At 50.0% G+C, this 10355-nt stretch overlaps 1 pseudogene; it reads left to right on the top strand.

Annotated features, from left to right (window-relative positions):
- The first annotated feature begins 2114 nt into the window (after positions 1–2114).
- On the top strand, positions 2115–8707 carry LOC147736417 (uncharacterized; annotated as a pseudogene).
- The last annotated feature ends 1648 nt before the right edge of the window (positions 8708–10355 follow it).

The following is a 10355-nucleotide window of genomic DNA, read 5'->3' as shown; positions in this document are numbered from 1 at the left end:
ATGCTAAAAATTATGCTAAGCTTATCCCATAATGCTTTGCAGGGCCTTTTAGTTGTATTTTTGCCCATAACTGTGCTTGGGGTGGTACTAAGAGAATGGGACCTCCACTGAATTACTAATTAAAGGGAGCAGGAATGTATAGAACCTGGGAAGAAAAAACAACACTCGTGACGGAATGCCCCCAGCGATTGTCACGCCCCCCAGCACACACCCACAGCACAATGCAGACACGCCCACAAGGGACTACTTTGCTGGCACGGTTCTTTTACATTTTAAATGTATATGGTGGGCGTCTGCATAGCCTATGTCCTTCTGCTGCAACTGCCCTTTCCAACGCTGTATTAGGTGTTGTGATTGGTGCTGTGGTTCCTGAGTTTACCTGGCCAAAAGGTGCAAGTTCTCTCTTTATAATAGTAGTATAGATTATAGTATTAGCTCTCAGCTGAGCTGGAGAGCCTGCCCCTTGAGGAGTGTTTTGATATTGGATACTACATTATTCACTGCACTCTAGAAATCATCCCATAATGCTTTGCATGGCCTTTGGTTGGGATTGTATTTTTGCCTATACCTGTGCTTGGGGTGGTCCTAGGAGGATAGGACCACCACCGAATCATTTCAGCATGATGTGCCGTTTGTGTTCAAGGCATCTGCTTGGTCCTCTCCCTAGGTTAGGAAGGGCCTCAAATTATCACGTCTCTCACTGCTTGCTATTTTTCATTTTTTACTTTTGTGAGATGACTATATGCATTTTAGCATGTAAAGATAGAAATATTTATTGTTTAATTGAAAGCACTGCTTGCTGTATTTTCATTTTTGTGAGATGGCTATATGTATTTTAGCATGCAAAGATAAAACATTTTTTTTTTACTAAAGGTATGTGAGATTTCTGTTTAAAGCTTTTATTAATACACGATAACGGAGTTCACACAAAAACTCTGGAATAGGCTACTGTAAACACATCCCTTTGATAAAACAATGTTACCTTTACATGCTACAAAGCATGTAACTAGTTCACAAAAGTGAGCTTTGAAAAATGTCAGTCAATGAGAGAGGTGATGATTTTGGGGTCCCCCCTAACCTAGGGGGAGGAACAAGCAGGTGCCTTTAACACAAAGAGCATATCATGCTGCTCAATGATTGTGGTGGTCGCATCCTCCTAGGACCACCCCAAGCAAAGTTATGGGCAAAATATACAATGCCAACCATAGGCCCGGCAAAGCATTATGGGGTGATATTCTAGAGTTTATTGAATATTATAGTATTAGCTCTCAGCTGATCCCGAGAGCCTGCCCCTTGAGGAATTTTTTGATATTGGATACTATAATATTAATTGCACCCTAGAATATTGTTCCATAATGCTTTGCAGGGCCTTTGGTTGGGATTGTATTTTCTGCCCGTAACTGTGCTTGGGGTGCCCCTAGGAGGATAGGCCCACCACCAATCAGTCAGCAGGATGTGTTCTTTGTGTTCAAGGCATCTGCTTGGTTCTCTCCCTAGATTAGCGAGGACATCAAAATCATCACCTCTCTCACAGCTTGCTGTATTTTCATTTTCACTTTTGTGAGATGATTATTTATATTTTAGCATGTAATAAGGTTACTTGTCGTTTTACCAAGGCTATGTGAGGATTCTGTTTTCATAATTGTGGTGAGATGAAGTTGCGGAGCGGAATTCACGGAGTTTTTTATCAATTCCGCAGAATTCCGTGTAGTGGTACTCCGCCAACTACGCCCACCCTTAATATTTACTGAGCCTCACGTCGCGTAGCCCAATTGGGCTTGTTTTGGGCTACGCGAAGCCCAATCTTGTTCCTCCTCGCTCCGTGTGCATATTTAAACGCACTTCGGGCGGAGGTTGTTTTTCTATTGTATCCTTCACAGACGCCTTTCCTGAGCTGAACAATAAGGCAGGCCCCAAGCTGAGTGCAGGCTTGTTGTATCTGTTTGAAGTGGCTCTTGACGCCTTCAGGCTGATTTTTCTGTTGACTACAGCTTTGCTGAGGAGCATTTCTATAATATATTTGTAATTTGCACCAGGGCTGCTCCCCCTTGGTCGATTCCTTTGGGATCTACATTATCCTTATTGTCGCAAGTGTCTCCAGCTGTACGTTGGGCATGGAAGACTGGGCCTACTTGGAGGAGGATAAGCATGGGTACTATGAGGAGGAGCATGGCCCGCTCCTAGAAGACAATCTTGTGGATGCCCTGGATGCATCCGTACAGGATTCCCTCAATAAGGTGGTGGAGGTAGCGTTTCCTAAGACTGTTAATGAGGCACTGGCGGCCGCTTTGAAACCTATTACGGTGCAACTTGAGAATTTCGCGAAACGCCATGGGCTGCTCCAGCATGATACTGCGAACCATTCCATGTTGTCTGCAGGGGGAAAACCTGCTTCCACTAAAGCGCCCAGCTGGCCGCATGCGCAGGCCCTACTAAATTGCCCCCCCCCTTCTGCCAGAGATCACTCATATTCAGGATCTTCGACTCTCCTCTTCATCCAATGTGGTTACGGATACATACTGACACTGGTACGGACACTGACTCCACCGGACCTACTGTGTCCCCTAAGAACAAGAAGGCCAAGAAGGCCTCAATTCGTCCGCAATCCCCTCAAGTTTACCAACCCACAAATCCATTCTACTTCAACCCGCAAGATATAGTGCACCCGAGGTCATCCGATTGGGCCTCTCCTCCGGAGGTGGCGTACTACATTCATCAAAATCTGCGGCGCAGTTTTGACAAGGAGGTCAGGAACCGGCTGCGGTCGGAATGCCCTCACCCATATGTGCCAGACAAGGTCACGTAGACGCTGTATATTGATCCAAATATGTTGGCCTTCCTGAAGAAATTTCAGAAGTATCCCAAGAAAGGCATCGATCAAATCTACCAAGAGTGCCAGGATAAATTGTTAGACAAAATCGGCCCCTTCTTGAAAATCCTGGAACTGGCTCTGGTAGCTAAAGAGTCTGGTGATCCAATCGACCCGGATATTCTTGCTGGGTGGACGCAATGCGCTATCTGCTTCTTGGGCAACGCAAATTGCGCCATTTCTTCGGAGCGCAGAAAGTCCCTCCTAATGCGCATGGACACTAATTTATCGGAGTTAGCATCAGTGGAGCCGAGTGCCTTTGCAGATGGCAAGTGGCTTTTATTCGGAGAGCGATTTGTAAAGGACATCTCCAAATACGTGGGAACTTTCACCTCCTTAGACAAAGCCCAAGCTAACATCAAGCGGGTGTTCCATGCGGGCCATTTTGGACGGGCCGGGCGAGGCAGGGGCAGCTCGCCAGGCCGCCAATACCAGCAAGTCCCTCCCAGAGGGAGTGATGGCCGGGGTCGAGGAGATTATCAAGACCTCACCAGAGGCGGCACGTTTTATCCAACAAGACATTTCAGCTGCCGCCGCTTCCATCAAGGTGGTCACAGAGGGAACGCCCAACATCAGATAACAGCAGGTAAGTCCACTGTCTCTGTCTCTATATCCTCTGGGAGATCAGATTCGCCACTTCCTTCACAACTGACAGGTTATTTCTCAGGACACCTGGGTCCTTCAGACAGTGCAAGGTTTTCACATAGATTTCTTTCAGACTCCCCGGCAAGGGGTCCCCCCAACCCCTCTGTATTTTTCCCAACAAGACAAGCTTTTTATAGCTCACAAAATAGACGACTTGCTGGAGAAACACGTGGTTGCCTATTGCGTGGAAGGGGAGCCTGCGGGTTTCTGCAGCAATGTCTTTCTGGTCCAAAAGAGGTACGGCGGTTACCGGCTCGTACTGAACCTGAAAGAGTTCAACTTCTTTGTACTCTACCGTCCCTTCAAGATGGAAGGGATCCATCTTCTGGCGGACATCCGGAGACAAGCGGATATGTTGGTCCGTCTCGACCTCAAGGATGCATATCTGATGGTTCCCATTTTCCCTCCCAATTGCAGGTTCCTGCAATTTCAATGGCGCGGCAGGCGTCTGGAATACTTGGTCCTGCCTTTCGGTCTTTCCTCAGCTCCTTGGTGTTTCACCAAGTTATTGAAGCAGATGATATCACATCTCTGGGAGCAGGGTATACGCTTAATAGTTTACCTCAACGACATTCTGATCATGGCTCCCTCTGCGCACCTAGCAGCTCTCCATCTACAGATAACGATGACATTGTTAGAGAGCCTGGGGTTTGTCATAAACAAAGCAAAGTCGATCCCCCTTCCAATGCAGTGGTTGGAGTTCTTGGGGTTTGTAATCAATACAGAGTCAGCCCAGCTCTTGTTTCCCAAACAGAAGCCGAGGGATTTGAAGAAAGAATTGAGGAAGACTCTAGATACGCAGTTGATGTCCTTACGGGCGATCGCACTTTTGGTGGGCCTTTTATCCTCCTCCATGCAAGCGATATTTACGGGGCCGTTGCATTATCGAGCCCTTCAGCGCCTCAAAATCAGACATCTCCAGAAGGGCCTCTCTTATTCGGATCAGGTTCCCCTGACGGACGAAGTCGGGGCAGAGATTCAGTGGTGGCTAACCCACATGGATGCTTGGAATGGTCGGGCAATCTTCGGATCTCGACCGGAGCTGATCATAGAATAAGAAGCCAGCCGGTCGGGTTGGGGAGCCCACTGTGGGGATGTGAACATGGGGGCAGATGGTCTCTCCAGAAGTTGGAATTGCACATCAATTGACTCGAACTCCTGGCGGGGTCATTTGCGATTCACACTCTCTCTCCCAGGAAGGTATTGTGTTGTATTCTATTAAGAATGGACGATATCTATGCTGTGCGCTTTATAAACAAGTTCGGGGGGGACCGGATTCTCGATTTGTTGGCAGAGATCGCCAAGGATTTCTGGCATTTTTGCCTAGCACATCAAATTACAGTGATTGCGGAATACCTTCCGGGTCGAGACAATGCGGTAGCGTACTGGCAGTTCTGCCACCTGAAAATTTACAGCGATTGGAAGCTTCACCCGTCCCTGTTTCGCCAGGTATAATCCCTGTGGGGTCCGTTCCACATAGATCTTTTTGCCTCCAGGCTGGAGTCCTTCTTCAGCTCGAGGCCAGAATCCTTGGCGAGAGGGACAGATGCGTTCACACAGGATGGTCTCAAAGTCTCCACTATGCATTTCCTCCGTTTAGCTTGATTCCCAGAGTAGTGAATCAAGTGTCTCGGCAGGAAGCGGAGATTTTATTGGTCACCCCAGTTTGGAAGTCTCATCCATGGTTTCCAGTCCTGCTGGAGATGGCATGCGACTGTCCACTCCGTCTCCCGTCATTTCCATTAATGCTCCAGGGCCCGCTGGGAGAGCTCCACCCATTAGTCCTGGCGGGGCAGCTATCCCTGTGTCAGGGGGCCGCTGCCGGGGTCGGACGGGGTGAGGACTTTAACGTCTGTTCCTTTCCACCCTGTCCACAGGATACCTTCGGGCCCTTTAATACAGCCTGGGCTTCCCTGAGGAGGAGCCTTTCATCCTGAGGTCACCCTACGCGGACCAATCAAGCGGCCCGGAGGCGGATAAGGAAGCCTTCCCAGAAGAAGCGAGACGAGAGGCGACGTCGGAGGAGAGCGGAGGGCGGAAGGTGAGTCCGGAGGAGAGCGGAGGACGGAAGGCGAGTCCGGAGGAGAGCGGAGGACGGAAGGCGAGTCCGGAGGAGAACGGAGGACGGACGGCTCGCATCGGAGACGGAGGGGACGAAAACACCAAGGAGCCAGGAGGCCAACGAGACCACGAATCGCCCCGCCACGCTTCAAGGGAAGTGTGGCTGGAAAAGGTACGGGGTCGTATACGGAACGTTTTCTCACGGGGAGGGACGGGGTAAAGTTACGGGGAGGTCACGGGGCTGTACTGGTGGTGACTTTCTTTCTTTGTATTTGTTCCTCTCACCATTCTCCATTCCTGGTCTATGCCCCCCCGGGTTTATTTTCCTTAGTCTGGTGACAGCCTCCGGTGACTCCTCACACCCGTTCCCTTAGAGACGTATGGTCAAGTAACCCGTCTCCTAAAGTTCTTTATTTCTTTTGTTTTGGTTGCCGTGTGCCTGTCCTGCCGGAGCGAAGCCGAGAGAGACTCCCGGGAAGACAAGTCAGTTGGGGAAGTTCAAGACTGCTGTCTGCCTTATCTTCAAGCTCTGTAGGAGCGAGGAACTCTTTAATAAAACGTGCAAATAAAATACCATCTCTAAACCAGCCTGTGTCTCCCCTCGATAATTCAGTGGCCCCGCTGTAGAATCTCACAAGTGGCGAGCCATTTAGGAGATTGGAGAGGCGAACCACCGTCCGATAAAGGATGGAGACTCTGATTCAGCAAATGAAGGATGGACAGGCAAAATTAGAATGGGCCATAGGACAGACGTCCACCCAAGCAGAGGCGGACCGGACAACCTTTACCCAGGCAATACAAAACCAAGCAGATAACCTACTCAAGCTAGCGGAGGGGCAGACCCAACTTATGACCATCCTATTAGAAGGAGATTGAATTATTCACTGTTTTAAAACTTAAATACTGTATTTTTTGGCACTTGAATTTTAACTCACTCACCCCTCCTGGGACACATCCTTTGTGTGCAGGCACCTTTCCACGCTGAAAACGAGCGTTGGTAAGGGCGAAGTCGCCGCATTTCCCGCCTAATTATCTCCCCTCGCCCTGATTGGGACACGCCCACTAGAGGCCACGCCCCCTTAGTCCTAGCTATAAAAAACACGCTGAACTACAAGCGAGTCAGATACCTTGGACCCTCCTGAGGCGCAGCCGGGAGTAGAAGGAGATGGAATTACTCACTGTTTTAAAACTTAAATACTGTATTTTTTGGCACTTGAATTTTAACTCACTCACCCCTCCTGGGACACATCCTTTGTGTGCAGGCACCTTTCCACGCTGAAAACGAGCATTGGTAAGGGCGAAATCGCCGCATTTCCCGCCTAATTATCTCCCCTCGCCCTGATTGGGACTCGCCCACTAGAGGCCACGCCTCCACCTATCCCCTCCCCTCAAAACATGTGCATGTTACGGAAGCGCAGCGGACGAGCGCAGCGGGCGCGACGAATGCGCGCATAAGGTAAGCTCGTCTGTGCTCGTCCGTGCCGAGACCGGGCCTAGGGCTACCCCCCCTACATCCCCGGCTACAAAACTCAGACATTACAGCTCGGAAACTCTCATGGGATTAAGACCCACCGGCAGGGACTGCCTTCAGTCCCAGTTTCATGCAGAAAACATCCCACATACCTGCCCCTCCTGCCAATCAACCCTGAAACCTAAGCCGGCGCCAGACCATTCACATGAGTACCGCATGTTCTTGCTCAACTGCAGATCCCTGCCCAAACACAGGGCAGAGTTTGCATTATTGCTGGAAGAACGTATGCCAGACATTGTTTTCCTAACAGAAACATGGCTGGCCACAGATTCAGACCCCGCGGTAATCACAGCTCTCCCTCCCGGCTTCCAAATCACTTGGCTGGACCGCCCTGAGGGCAGAGGAGGAGGTTTAGCTATTATTTACAAAGACCAATTCCTCTGTCGAGTTATTCCGGAGACCATACCTGACTGCGAGAGCCTAGCCTTCTGCCTCAAACTCTCCCCTAACACCTGCTTCACAGGTACTCTAATTTACCGCCCTCCAGGCCCTCCCAAACAATTCCACAACCTTCTCGCCTCGATTGTGGCGGAACGTGTCAGTACTTCCTCGAAATTCACCCTGTTAGGGGATCTTAACTGCCACTTTGATTTCACAACCGATCACATAGCTACCATGATGATAAATGACCTAGCAGCGCTGCAGCTAACTCAAATCGTTAGGTCCCCCACTCACGTCAAAGGCCATTTGCTGGACCCTGTGTTCAGCAATTGTGCAGATCTTACATCTAGCCCACCAATCCCCTTCCATGGACTGACCATTTACTAGTCCCCTTCACCTGGACCACACTCAAACCCCCAACCACTAAACCCACAGTACGAATAGCCAGAGCCTGGTCCCGCCTTCCAGTTGACAAATGGATGAGCAAACTCGCTAGCAACCCTCCTCTCCATGACAAGGATCCATGCCTAGCTAACCAGACCTATGAAGACTGGATCACCCAATCCCTTGACAACACTCTCCCCAAAAGAAAAACCACTCTAAAACGTTCCCATAAATCGGCACCATGGTACTCAGAGGCCCTCAGGGCAAAGAAACGCCTATGCAGGAAAGCTGAAAGGAAATGGCGTCTGGACTTCTCTCCAATAAAAAAAACCCAATATCGAACGCTACTTAAAGAGTACAAAGAAGAAATCAAAGCCACTCAAGCGGCATATTTTTCTAACAAAATCATGTCAGCCAAATCAAAACCTAGGGAGATTTTCCTAATAGTAAAAAATCTCACCAAGCTACCACCCAGCCTACCTGTCATCACATCCACAGAGCACTGCAACAATGTGGCAGCATTTTTCCATCAAAAAATTGACAAAATCTACGCCTCCTTTCCCCCCCTGGCCACCTCCGCCCCAGCCTCGTCTAACTCAGTCTTGGCAACCCCTACCCCACAGACCCCCACTACACTAGCTCACTTCCCCCTTCTAGATCTGGCATCTCTGGAAACTGTAGCCCGGAAAGTCAAATCTGGCTCCCCCAACGACCCAGCTCCACCAGACATTATAATGTCGGCATCTCAGGTCACCCTGCCCATCATAATGGACCTCCTGAATGCCTCTATCTCCTTCCGGCACGGTCCCGCCTGGATGGAAAAGGGCCATGGTTAAAGTACTGCTGAAAAAACCCAGTTTGGACCCATTAGAGTTCAGCAACTATCGGCCAATCTCCCTGCTTCCCTGGCTGAGCAAGGTGTTGGAGAAATACATCAACAGCCTTCTGGTCACCTTCCTAGAAACCAACCAACTGCTAGACCCCACCCAGACAGGCTTCCGACCCAAGCACGGAACCGAGACCGCCCTCCTCAAGGTCACCGAAGAATCCAGAAAAATCTTGGACCAAGGAGGATCAGTGGCAGTGATCCTCCTTGACCTCAGCGCGGCCTTTGACACGGTCAGCCACGACATCCTGCTTAACCGTCTGTCTAATGTAGGCGTCAAGCACCAGGCCTGGCTATGGTTCGAGTCCTTCCTGAAAGACAGATCCTTTAAGGTTTTCGACGGTGAATCAGTATCTACCAGCAGACCTTTAAGGTGCGGAGTCCCACAAGGCTCTGCTTTAAGCCCGGCGCTATTTAACATTTATATGAGGCCACTGGCTGAGGTTGTTCGTCCGTATGGAGTTAAGATCATGTCCTATGCGGACGACACCCAGCTGGTGGTCTCACTGGCGCATGAGGCCAACATCCCCATGAGCGGGGGACTCTGTTTAATGCCTTGAGGAAGTAAAAAGCTGGATGTCTTCCTCATCACTCAAGCTAAACGGGGACAAGACGGAGCTGATGCTTCTAGGTCTCGCAAAATCCTAGCTCCTTCAATTCCCTGTGGCCACCCTGTCTGGGCACCCTCCCAACACCCAAGGACAACATCAAGAGTCTTGGGGTGTGGCTCGATAAATCCCTGTCATTCGACACACAAGCCACCAAACTGTCTGCCACCTGTTTTGGCCTTCTTAAAATGCTCAAAAAAATTCTTCATCCTTTACCCATGGAGGCAAAACAAGTGGCCATCCAGGGTCTGATCCAGTCCTGCCTGGACTTCAATAACGTCCTATACCTCGCTGCACCAGACTACACATTGCGGAGACTTCAAACAGTGCAGAACTGTGCAGCTCGGACACTGCTCCAGCTCCCACGCCGACAATCCGTCAGAGCTAGTCTGACCAGTCTACACTGGCTGCCAGTCCGCCAAAGAATCCACTTCAAAGCCTTGTGTATTGCCCACTTGGCTTTCTGGGACAAAGGCCCAATCATCACCCGCGACCTAATCTCTCACTACCATCCAAGCAGAAACCTACGGTCAAACCAGACTTTCTTGGCCACCGCACCCAGAATAAAAAGAGCTAGAGCAGGCGGTAGGACCTTCACCCATAACGCTTCCAAGCTATGGAACGCCCTTCCCCTACAGCTGAGAGCCAATTCCAATCTTACCTCATTCCAGAAACAGCTCAAGACTCTCCTTTTCAACTCCCCAAAATAATTCTGGTAACTACCCCCGCCTCTGCCTATACATCTGTCGGTTCCTCAGCGCTTGGACGCCCCCGGGCATCAATCGCGCTTAATAAATCCACATACAAATACAAATACAAATCCTGGGACAAGGAGGAACTACCGCTCCACCCCCTGGTACTGTGGTCCCCCTACAAAAATACGCCCCCGGTGATGAACCCCTTTATATCTTTCTAAATTTTGAGAGGGCTGCTAGGGCTAGCGCGTGGCCAGGGGATAGATGGCCATTCTATCTTGCCCCCCTCCTAACG

Source organism: Lissotriton vulgaris, chromosome 1_2, assembly GCF_964263255.1.
Source record: "Lissotriton vulgaris chromosome 1_2, aLisVul1.2, whole genome shotgun sequence".
NCBI lineage: Eukaryota > Metazoa > Chordata > Amphibia > Caudata > Salamandridae > Lissotriton > Lissotriton vulgaris.
The sequence above is the reverse complement of the archived record's forward strand: the minus strand, read 5'-3'. Positions and strand labels throughout refer to the sequence as shown.